Below are 13223 nucleotides of genomic sequence, written 5' to 3' on the forward strand. Positions count from 1 at the left end.
TAGGATTCCTCAAATTAAGTTATAGATCCCTACAAAACTGTATTAGGTATCATTCTTTATTAAGATCCATAAGAACTAATATCTATTCTTGAGATTTTTTTTTTTCTCAGCACCATTCCCAGTAATCAAGATGGCTGCTACCCCGCATCAGCTGATAATCATCTCTGCTTACCAGAACCACTTTCCTGAAACTGCATTCCATGGAGACCCACCTACAATTGCGGAACTGCACTAGACCCGCCCTTAATCAAACCCTAAATTGCACTAGACCCACCCTTAATCCAACCCTAAATAGAATCTATGTTCTCTATTGTTAAAAACTTTATGAGCTGTTAATTGAAACACTAGCCCCTCTCCCTTTACTTGCATGTAACACGTTTTCAATAAAAACGCACGATAATCCCTAGCAGTTGTCACCCCTCAGAGAGCGATCTTTGAGGGGTGTCCCGCATAGGACGTGCATGAAAAGGCATCGAGACCTCTGTCTTCTGTTCACCTTCATGGCCTTCGTCGAGATAACCCACCCACGCCGAGGCTGGTCCCCAGCATTATACTGTATTGCTTTTGTTTGTGTTATTTTAATTATTGTATCTTCTTTAAAAATTATTTTCAATCCATGGTTGGTTGACTCTACAGATATGGGACTCTCAGATGTGAAGGGCTGACTGTATTTGCTTGGATGTATTTATTTCTATCCTTTCATTTTCATCTCGTGTGTGTCCTTAACTCTAAAGTGAATCTCTATAAGCAACATATCGTTGGATCTTTCTTATTTTCAACCTCTGTGTGTATGTGTGCTGTTCTACTTGTTTACTTATTTTAGGTAGGTTCTTGTTGTATAACAGTTCTCCTGCCTCTGATTTTTTTGGGGGGAGAGGTTTTTGCTATAGGGCACGTGCACTCACCAGACAGACAGAGAGAGACATAGGGACAGAAAGCGAGAAATCACCCCCCAGGGGGGATGGTCACGCCACAATGCCTTCTCTTCCGTTCTCCTCTCGGGATCTTGGGCACGCACGCACACGCGCCCAGTGTGAGTTTTAAGCCACCGGGTCCGGGACGCGAAACGCGGTCGACTACGTGGGAGTCCAGCGACATAGCCATTACGCTACCTGCTGGTTCCCCTGCCTCCGCCTTTTAAGTCATTGGGATCACCATGCCTTGCTCTTTCACATGGGATCTTGCCTTGTTGCCCACATTGGCCACAGGCTCACAGGGATCTTGTTTTTTTATTAATTTGGCCATACTCTGTAATTAATGGTTTAGAATGACTTCATTTTGTTGATTTTTTTGTGTGTAATAGCTATTTTTGTCCTTTCCTTCCTCTCTTGCTGCTTCCTTTGTGTTTTGTTTTTTTAAAAAAAGAAAAATGAGCTTTACCTATTTTCAATTTTTTAGTACCTACCATACATATTTATTTGTGATTTACCATGTAATTCACATAAAACATTTATAGTTACGACAATCTATTTTAAACTAATAACTTTAATCATAAACAAAAACTCAACTCTTCTTTTTTGTGGCTCCCCTTTGTGTTAATGATGAACAAATTCCATATTTTTTAAATAATCATTTTATTTATCTTTATTTTATTTATTTATTTTAATTTGACCAGAGAGGGACAGAGAGAGATAGAGAGAAAGTGAGAAAGCAAGCCACCAGATCCGGGACTCAAACCACAGTCATGTAGAAGTCCAACATCCTTAACCACTATGCCAACTGCTGGCCCCACAAAGTCCATATTTTTATATTTTGTATACATTAACATCACTTTATTGTTATCATTTTTACATTTTTCTCTTTAAATTCTATGTGAAAATCAAAAGTGATTTACCATCATTTATTTCAGTATTCTTTGTCTGTAAATTTACCTTTAATAACAAGTTTTATTCTTCCAGATGCTTTCTTGTTGCTGTTTAATATCCTTTCTTTTTTATTTTAATTGACAAAGGGCATGTGCATTCATAAGAGAAAGAGAAAGAAAAAAAGAGAGAGGGAAAGAAGGCATCTTCTAATAGGGTGTGATAATGCTGCAATCCTTTTTCTTCCATTTCTCCATCCAATCAAGACTTTGGGCATGCATGCACATGCATAATGCCTTTGTCAAACTGTTGGGGCTGGGATTTGAACTGCAGTCAGTTATGTAGATCTGGTTCCCAATGCACAGAGTTTAACCACTGCACTACAGGGCCAATTCTGTCTTATACTTTTTTCATTTCAACTTGAAGGACTCTCTTTAGCATTTTTTGTATGGCTGATGAATTCCCTCAGCTTCTGTTTATCTGGGAAAGTTTTTATTTCTCCTTCATTTTTGAAGAACAATTTTAGAGGATATATAATAGTATCCTTGGATGGCAATTGTTTTCTTTTAGCACTTTGAATATATCATCTCACTCTCCTTTGGCCTGTAAAATAACTACTGAGAAAACTGCTGATAATCTTAGGATAGTTACTTTGTAAGTAACAAGTCACTTCTTTTTTCTTGCTTGCAAGAAGTGACCTTGTCTTTCATTTTGACAGTTTGATTATATTGACTCAGTGGGGGCCTCAGTTCATCCTATTTGCACTCCTTTGAACTTTTCAGATCTGGATATCTGTTCCCCCCCCCTCAGTTTCAGGAAGTTATTTTAGCCACTATTTTTAAAAATAAGTTCTCACCCCACTTCCCTCTCTTTTCTCCTTCTGGAACTCTCATTAAGCGTATATGTGTTTGTGTACTTGATGTCTCCTAACTCCTGGATTAGGCTTTCTTCACTTTACTATGGTTTTTTGTTTGTTATCTTCCAGTTCACAATTTCAAATCACCTGTCTTTCAATTTGTTAATTCTTTCAGGTCTCTTATTGTCTTCCTCTAGCAAAATTTTCATTTAGTTGTTATACTCTTTGGCTCCAGAATTTCTATATGTTCTTCATAATTTCTTTCTCTTTGTTGATGTTTTCATCTTGTGCATGCATAATTTTCCTGATTTTGCTTAGTTGTCTATCTAAGATCTCTTTTCATTGATTGAGCAGCTCAATGAATTATTTTGAAATTTTTTCTGGAAGTTCATGTCTCCACTTTTTTAGGGTCCATTTCTGAAATTTTAGTTTGTTTCTCTGTTTATGCTATGCTTCTCATTTCTTTGTATGCTTTCTTATCTTCTGTGAAGACCTTGGCATTTGAAAAATTAACCACTTCTTCTAGGCTATTTGGCCTGGTTTTGTACAGAGAAATCTTCCACTGACTGATCAGCCTGGCTACAGATCTTGAAGGCCTCCCAAGCCTCTTCTAGGAGATCCTCTCGGGGCTTGTACGTGTGTGTCATCTCCTAATTGACAAGATTTACAGTCTCCACTTAGGTGCACTGTTGGTGCCTGTCATGGTATTGTGCAGACTTTAGCGTGTGAGAAATCTAAATTTATCACTTGTGTTCTCAGAAGCCCCTGATTCAATCACCATTTAGCCAGTCCTTTGGACAGTATCCCTGCCTGCCTCCCCCACCACCACCAAAAAAAAAAAAAAAAAAAAAAAAAGCAGAATGTTAAACATACACTCTATTGTTCTTGTTCTCTTCCCAGGGAGAAGTTAGGAGCTTCCTCCCCATTGCATTGCTAGGAGGATGGAATCTTGTACCACTTTTCTACTGGTGGGCTGTCCCCTTAGTGCAGTAGTTAAGTGACATTCAGAGAAAACTGAATCTCACAGATTGACCAAGGTTTCAGTTTCAGCTCCAGCAGCTTGTAAAACACTCCAGACATATGCATGCTGCCCAGTATCCAGACAGGTTGAAAAATCGGTTGAAAAAGGATTGTAGTATGACCAGGTCCCATTGAGGAAGGAGTGCTTTCTGTATCATTCATGCACCTTCTGAGTGTGTGTGTGTGTATTTTATATATAACATATACATCTATCTATATAGATGTATATATATTGTATGTATGTATATGTATGAGTGTGTGTGTGTATATATGTGTGTGTGTATATGTGTGTGTGTGTGTATATATATATATATATATATACATATATATACATGACAACTAGTCCCCCTGGTCCTATTCTCTTCTCCACGCAGCATCCAGACTGATTGTATACACACACACAATATGTGTATTATATGTACTATTTATCTGTTGAAGTGACTAACAATATACACACATACTATACACACATACTCACGCACACACACATTTTTCCTCCGGGCTTTGAGGCAGTTGGCTTCATGTTTGCCTGAAGTATAGGAGCCTCTTAACTTGTTCTTTTTTTTTTTTAAGAGAGTTTTTTATTTTTTATTTTTTTAGAATTTCTTTATTTACTATTATTATATTCCAGTTCCATCAGAGAGAGACAGAGAGGGAAAGTGAAAAAGCAAGCTGTCAGGTCCAGGACTTGAACCACGGTCAGCCATGTGGGAGTCCAGCGCCTTTAACTACCATGCCACCTACTGACCCCTTTAAGAGAGATTTTTACTATAGGGCACGTGTGCTTGCTGGAGAGACAGAGAAACAGAAATCATCCTCCCCTCCCTCACCCCGAGATGGCCACACCACAATCTCTTCTGCTTCATTCTCCTCTCTGAATTTTGGGCACTCATGCACATGTGTCTGGTGTGAGTTTTAAAACACTGGGTCTGGGACTCGAACTACAGTCAACTACGTGGGAGTCCAGTGACATAACCATTATGCAATATGCTGGTCCCATGTTCTGTATTTCATATAGAGGATATTGATCTATGTGTTTTAGTAGGTCATTGTCTCTGTGGAGGAAGGAGAGTCTGAGGCTTTCTATTTTGCCATATTGCTGATGTCACTTTTTTACACTGGATTATGTGAAAGCAAATCAAAGTATTGAATAATTTCATCAATAAACATTTTAGCATGTATCCATAAAATATATTGCTGTTATTACATGCAACAAACTTAACAAAAATTTCTCAATACTGTCAAATTTCCAACTACAATTTCAACCAAGAATACTATACTTGGCAAGATTATCCTTCATATGGAAAAAAAGAGACAAAAACATTCTCAGATAAAACAAACTCTGAAAGAATGTACCAACACCAGACCAGTTCTCCAAGGTGTGCTGAAGGGAATGCTATCCCAGGAGAACTAAAGTCAGGCACACGGAATAAGAGTACAAGAAACAACCAAGAGAAGGGCCAGCCTAATGGTAGGGGCAAGTCTGGAGTTGAGCATTAACTTTCAGAGTTTAAATGGAAAGATCAGACCATAGTAACACTGCAAATTCAACAGAAAAGAGATGAATTATGTGAGAATGAACTGGTGAAATAGAATTTTATGACTTTTGACTAAAACGTTACTGGTTCCCTCTATGCTTTGTTTTCTAGATTTAAGGATTTTTGTCTTCCCTTGAACTGTTGATAGTTTCATCTACCTACTGTTTCAACTGAATCCTTTTTTCCTGGCTTTAAGTCTTAAGCAAATTTCTCTTAACATTTTTGATTTTCATCTATTAAAATGAAAACCATTTTCCCTGAAATAAAAAAAAAATGCATTAAAAAATACCAAAAGAAGAAAAAAGAATAGTCTCTTTTTTTTTTTTTTAACTTTTTTTGGGCTATAACGTGCATGCTCTTAATGGAGACAGAGAGAACGTGAGAAAGCCTCCCACCACCACCACCAGGGGGAGATGGTGATCACGATCCCTACCCCTTCATTCTCTCAAGGTTCTGCATGTGCTCACATGCACCTGGCCTGTTTTTCAAGTCTTCAGGTCCAGGACTTAAGCAGGCAGTGGGTCTTTGGGATTCAGCTGCTCCAACCACCACACCACCTGCTAGCCCAAGAATAGTCTATAGGAAAGATCCAGGGAAAATCTAATGTCAAGGTCATTAAATACTAACAGGTAACAACTACAAAAGCTGGGACCAGCAGTTTAGCATAATGGCTATATCACTGAACTCTCATGTGGTCAACCGCGGTTCGAGTCCTGTACCCTATGGCTTAAAATCACACCAGGCACGTGTGCGTATGTGCTTAAGATTCCAAGAGGAGAATGGAGGAGAATGGATTGCAGCATGACCATCCCCCCTGGGGGGTGATTTCTCACTTTCTATCTCTCTGTCTCTCTGTGTCTTTCTGGTGAGCACACACGCTCTATAGCAAAAAACTCTCAAAAAAATGAAAAAACTTTGCCACAGAACCTCCTTCAAAAGCATGATACCCCAAACCTACAGGTACCTTTCTGTCACCCTTAAAGTATTGGTTGTGAGAAGAGTAGATAGTGGTTTTGATCCCCTAAATCCTTATTCAAAGAATGTACCTGGGATTAGCCTATGAAAATTGTGCTAAGCACTGAAAAGCGTCTAAGACTGGACTAAGACATCTCCCATTTGCCCTCCAGCTTCATTCTGCATCCTGTCCTACTTGCTTGGTAACCAGGAAGGTTGATCTGCATGAAGTGCGTTAAAGATTCCCTTGTCCTGGGTATCTGGTTGTCTGGTGTGGGAGGACATCAGCAGGAGGGGAAGAGTGAAAGAAGGGAATTTACATCTTCAGCTTTTTGCCTGTTGAGTCACTGTCTTTACAAAGGCCACATAGCTCTTGCCAGATAGCTCCGTTAGCAGACTCGCACTCGTATGTGCCCTCTCTCTTGCTCTTGCTTGCCCTGCACACACACACACACACACACACACACACACACCTGGTAATCATTACCCCCAAACCCCATTTGAGTCCGACTGTGATCAAGTTCCTGCTGTTAGTAGCTACAGGTGCTGCATCATCCCTTCTTGCTGTTCCTAAATGTCGCTCACACTTTCATAGAGAATCTCTTTATTCAGCTCTGTTCAGTTGGATTCTGACTGACATATAGGCTCTAAACTAGCCACTGATGATAAAGTTGTTTTGTGTTTCTTACTTGCAGAATGGATTTTTAAGATGAGTTGGTAAAGCACTCTTCTAGCTTGTGATGAGAAAGAAAAGGCAAGGTGACCCCTTGTGGGACTCAGTGGGCGGCAACGATGAAAGGCTAAGCAGAAAACCAGGGCCCCTGCCTCTACACTCTGCCTTAGTGATAAGAAAAACCAGCCTGGAGAGCCAGCAGCAGGCTCCAGAGACGCCTCTTCACCAGGAGGTGATCTCTTGGCCAGGCAGGTCTGTTCCCGTCCCTAATGCCTGTTTCAGGGGTCAGTGAGGGTCAGAACATCGGAGTCCCAGCACTGGAGGAGATCCAGCAGCACCAGCCACTTGTGACAGAACAGAGACATGACTTTCTGCTGCTTCTACATGACCAGCCTGCAAGGAATGGGCCAACCATGTGAGAAAATAGTAATGTAGACCCTTTATTGGGAATGCTCCCAGGCGAGGTTCACTGGTCTGACAGAGAAAGAGAGAGGGGGGCAGAGAAGTCGCATCCTAGGGCGGGGTTTAGCAATTTTTATACGGGTATAGGGAGAGGGAGTGTCTTAGAGGTAGAAACAGTTCATGTACGGTTATGGTTTAGGGAGACAGCAGACTACTGTGCCACATAAGGTCTGGTGCCGTGTGCAGAGTAGAGCCCTGTGTGCAAAGTAGAACCCTGTGTGCTACATCTGGGTTAGATCTGGGTGCAGCACAGGTCTCATGACACACTAGATCCGGGTTGCACCAGCTGACTGTGGCGTGGTGTCCAACACCTACATCCAAGCTGCCCAGGCCTCGAGCCTAACATATCTACTGTTTTGGTGTTACAGGGCACCATTCAATAATTAACTACTTCTTGCTGAGTTGGGGCAAAGAGAGGAAGTCAGGGGCCAGGGGCTCAATGGGAACCTGTGTGTAGGCATGGAGGAGCATTTGGTTGACAGCCACCCGGGAAACTTCTTGGATTCAGTTTTGGAGGAACCTGAGGAAACAGGGTGTGAGCATGAAGAGAAGGCAGATGAGAATTAAGGGTCTCAACATAGGGTCAATCTAGGTGATGAGGGTAGATTGCCCCCAGTCTGGGAAAAGAGAAGTGGGCTGTTGCTGCTGGCACCATAGTTCTTTGCTTAGGCAACTGAGAACATCGATGTTTTGTTCAACCAGCCCTGTCTCGTTGACATAGTAGCAGCATTCTTCCATGAAGAACAGACAGATGCCCCCTTTGGCTGCCATCAGTAGGTCTAGGGTGCATTGATTTTGAAGAGCTACTCAGGTGACTGAAGTGATTTTTCGCTGGAAGGAGGCCAGGGAGGTAGCTGAGGCTTTAATGGCTAACTGGAGTTTTTCCTCTAAGTCCCCGGATGTAGAAACGCTGTGGGCTAATTCCAATTCCAGTGGCTACAAGGAAGGATGCTAGTGGCATGCCTATTATGACAGGAAGAAAGACCGCTCTTTTAGTGCAGGAGTTCATAGAATAGGGGGAGGCCAGCAAGAGGAATTCAGCCTGACCATAGAGGGTTAGCTGCGGGACTAGGGTTACTGGGAGACAGGGGAAAGGGGAGGAGAGTTGACTAGTTTGGTTAGGATGCCATTACACCAATAAAGGGTGCAGAGAGAAAAGGAGATTGGGATGGACTGGTCACACAAGGTGTCCAAAGGACCCAATGAGGTGTTGTAGGTGTAACATGCCATCTGATTTAGTTGATCGGTATTTCTGAACAATGGGGTGTTTTGGAGAGGGCTAAAGGAGGGCTATGAGGTGGTACAAGAAGCTCTTGGGAAGGGGGTTATTGGAACGCTGTGAAGGGAGCCCAGCCTAGGGAGGCACAGAGAAAGCAGTCTGAGAAATTGCCTGTCCCTGTGGAATTGAGAAAGAGGGTGCCCTGTTGGACTAAGGATAGCCAGGAAAATGAGTCTGTCTTACCAGCCTGTCCATCGTGCATTTGTTGATTTAAGGAAACTTTGTGGTTCTGAATGTTTGTTGACTGGTCTTTTTTTTTGGAGAGGTTTTTGATATAGGGCATGTGCACTCACCAGAAAGACAGAGACAGAGAGACAGAAAATGGGAATGTTTGTCGACTGGTCTTTTTTTTGGAGAGGTTTTTGATATAGGGCATGTGCACTCACCAGAAAGACAGAGACAGAGAGACAGAAAATGGGAAATCACCCCCCAGGGGGGATGGCCATGCCACAATCCCTTCTCTTTCATCCTCTTCTTGGGATCTTGGACACGCATGCACACACGCCCAGTGTGAGTTTAAGCCACTGGGTCTGGAACTCGAACTGTGGTCAACTATGTGGATGTCCAGCGACATAGCCATTGCCAACTACTGGTCCCTTGACTGGTTGGTCTTTTAGCTGGTTGATGGTTTCGGGGATTACTCTGATCTAAGTCTGGTAGATCCAGATGGCCCCTAATGAGAACGAACTGGTGGCCCAGGGATAGACTTTTCCCCAGAATCCTTTTACCCACCTATCATCTCAAGGGTCTTTGCTGTTGAGGTAGAGCTGGCTTGCACTATTGGTGGTAAGGAGGTAAGTGTCTTGTAGTTTATTGTGGGAGTCTAGTTGCATGACATGAACATGGCAGGTACTGTAAGGGCAACCCCCATAGGTATCTACCCACCCATCCTGACGGGATTCTTTGGTCTGACCAAAGGTAAAGCAAAGAGCCGGGTTGTACCATCCCTGGGTGACTGAGTGCATTTTGGCAAAGGAGATGGAGGTGGAGACCTGTGACCGGTAGCCATGTGGTTGGCAATCCCCAGTGGCCAGGAAGTGGGTGTGGGTGCCACAGACATCCAGGACTCTAGTATATAAAAACACCAGTGAAAAGAGGGGCTAGATGTTAGGCCCCATGGTGGGGAGGGGGTGGCGAGGAAGAGAAAGGGTAGGAGAATGAGGAGTTTGCAAGGGAAACCTCATTAGACGAGGTTTTGTGGGTCCCCCTTCCTGAGGGCTGGGAGTGCCTGTTTGAGGCGAGAGACATGGTACCAAGAGGGTTGTTCCAAAAGCCTCGGTGGAGGTGGTGAGGATGATGATGTGAGGCCCCCTCCAATGAGGTTCTAGCAAGCAATGGTGGTGTTCTTTTAGTAACTCGCTGTCACCTGGCTGGAGAGGACCGGGTGAGCACTCTGAGACCCAGGTGGATGGAGAGAAGGTTGGGAGGATGTGGTCGGCATGTTCATGGAGCAGCCAAGGATTGGGGGTGATGAGGGATGCAGAGTTTTCAGGAGATTTTGAAGGATTTGGAGAGAGAGGGGAGGGGGCATGTGAGAAAGCAAGCTGCCAGGTCTGGGACTCGAACCATGGTTGGCTATGTGGGAGTCCAGCACCTTAATCACCATGTCACTTCTGGTCCCTCTTGAACTCTTTTTTAAGAGCAAAAACCTACAGACAGTACTGCAGGTAACCAGCTCCTCAAAGGTCAGCTAGAAAGATTCTGGTCCACTCTAACCTGAACTAGCTAGTCTCTTCAGGAATCCTAAATCCTCAGCCGACGAGTGAGTTTCTTTTACTTTATACTGGACATGCTTCCATTCATTCATTCATTTGTTCGTTCAACACTTGTTGATGGTTTCCTCGATACTGGATCTAGACCTTGTTATAAGAAGAAATGAACCCATGGCCCCTGCCTAAAAAGGCTCCAACTATGTCCAGGAAACAGACAAGTCAACAGCTGTCTGCAGCAGTACTCCAAGGGTCCATAGAGGCTGTGGACAAACAGCTGACAAAGCAGGAAGCAACGTTGTGCTGAGCAGGTGGGGCCGCGTGAGAAAAGGCCCACAGAGGAGGCAACATTTGCACCGCTTAGAACCAACAATGGGATGTCACCAGTCAAGGGAAGGAAAGACAGCAGGGCCTAGCAGGAATAGGACATACAACTTTGCCTCAGGCAGCCGGCCCCTGGCTCTTCTCCTCCTCATAACCTCCCCGCAGCAGAGGGCCCTGGCCTTGGTCCTGAATTCGCATCTCTCCTCCATGCCAGATTCTCATGGGTGAGCACATCTGATCTTGTGCATTAAATCTCTGAGCTCCAGACCTCTCCTCCATGTTCCAGGCGCATACAAAACTGTTACATTCCCACTTGGGTATCTGTAGGCATCTGAAGATTATCCTCTTAAAAGGGCCATGGAGTTCTAAAGTGGAGGGTGTTGCCCCTCCCTCCGCTTATCAGTAAGTCTTATTGGTAATGCTGCCAAATACACTTCGAATCCACTTCTTCTCCCCCATCCCCTCTGGCACACCCCATAACTAAGCTCCTTCATTTCTTGTCTGGATACTGGAAGATTCTGACAACTGGTCCCCGTGGTCCTGTTCTCTTTTTCCACACAGCATTCAGATTGATATTTTTTTTTTGAGAGAGATTTTCACTGTAGGGCGCGTGCGCTCGCCAGACAGACAGAGAGAGACATAGAGACAGAAAGCGAGAAATCACCCCCCAGGGGGGATGGTCACGCCGCAATCCCTTCTCCTCCATTCTCCTCTCGGGATCTTGGGCACGCACGCACACGCGCCCGGTGTGAGTTTTAAGCCACCGGGTCCGGGACCCGAACCACGGTCGACTACGTGGGAGTCCAGCGACATAGCCATTACGCCAACTGCTGGTTCCCCAGATTGATATTTTTAAAGCATAATTTCCAGCTTAAACCCCTTTAATGACCTCAAATAATACTTACAATGCATTTCCTCCCACCTTCCCAACCTGGCTTAGAAGGACTGATGCCCACCTCCATCGGTTCCCAGAACTGCATGGCTCATTCTAGCTCAAGGGCCTCCCAGCTGCATCCCTTCCCCCAGAGCTGTACGGAACTGCTTCCTTCCCATCCCTCATGTTTTAACTGTAATGTTTCCCACTCAGCAGGGCTCGAACACTGTGTGTAAAATACTGTTTCCTCCGCATATTCTCCATGAGATCCCCTTATTTATATCCTTCCTAGAACTTACCACAATGCATGTACTGTACGGAGTTTTAATTTAACACTGCCCCACAGCATGGTGCTTAAGCACTGTGAATAGGCAGCCAGATTCCACATGGCAAACTGCAGTTCAAATCCTAGCTTGGTGGTTTGAAAAATTCAGTGGGCATGGGGATGTCCATGCCCCAAATCCTGACAGGATGGAGAAATGGAAGAGAAGGGATTGAAGCGTGACTACACCCCATTCATGAGTTCTTCCTTTCTTTCTCCCTCTCTCTCTCTCTGGAGAGTGCATTGAGTCCCCTGGCAATTAAAATTGAGCCCAACAAGACAAAACTTGGGTGTGACCCTCCCTGAATTATAATCTCCCCTAGGTGGAACTAGACTGTCTTGTGCTCTGTTGTCCCTAGGGTGCCTCACACAGGTAGGTGGCAGTGGAGAATGAATAATGATTCTCCCTCTCTGAGCTAGCTCTGGATCCTCATTGCTGAATTCTCATCCCCTTCCTGGAGCACCCTCCCATAAACCCGGTCCTCCACCAGGTCCCAGAGCTCTTCTCTTTATATCCATTTTGTCCCATGGACAAGGCCCATGGTGGCTCACAGGCAGGACTGACCAACTGCCTTGGTGTGTGCTTCTCGTGTGTTGGGTCAAAGTGGCTTGATGAGAGAGAAAGAAAAATGAAGGAGTTGGTGAGTTACCTGCTACTGAGAAAGGCCACATTGTAATCCCCGCTCTGACCCTGGCCCAGCTCAATTTAAAAAAAAAAAAAAAAGAGGCAAAAATAAAGATAAAACATGAGCAGGTAGGGCTGGATAATGAATGTTAATATAAATATTTGCTGTCCTAGCAAACCTATGAGCAGCCTTCTGCTGGTTCCATCTCTGCTTCCAAATTTTCTAAAATTATTTTTAATTTTGAAGATGATCTTAATGGGATGGAGGAGAGAATGAGATCTGTTTGGGAAATGTGTCATTAAATACAGTATTTAATCTAAGCATTAGCTAGTTCGCTCCGTCTTCAATTTATGTTAATCACAATCCATTTGCTGTGTGTGTGGACGGTGTAATTTATGTGGTTCAACCTTTCCTGGGTACATATTATATGCTGGGTAATAAGCACACCAGGCATGAGGGAATCAGAGATGAATTAGACACCCTATCTGTCTTGAAGGAAGTTCAGAGGGCAGGCAACATGTAAACAATTCATTAAAACAGTAAGAAGCCTGCAGTGGGAGCCATGGGGTGAGAGAGGGGTGAGCGTGCTTTCCACATGGGAGAAATAAAAGTAATTTGGGGCCGGGGGTCAGACTGATGCCCACCTCCATCGGTTCCCAGAACTGCATGGCTCATTCATTGAGACTTCTCATGGACAGAGGAGATCTGCATCCTCTGCCCTTGAACCTGGCTCTGTGACTGCTTGGCTGATAGAACACAGTGGGAGTGACGCGGGGCCACTTTC

The sequence above is a fragment of the Tupaia chinensis genome, unplaced genomic scaffold, assembly GCF_000334495.1.
Source record: "Tupaia chinensis unplaced genomic scaffold, TupChi_1.0 Scaffold143064_1, whole genome shotgun sequence".
Taxonomy (NCBI): domain Eukaryota; kingdom Metazoa; phylum Chordata; class Mammalia; order Scandentia; family Tupaiidae; genus Tupaia; species Tupaia belangeri.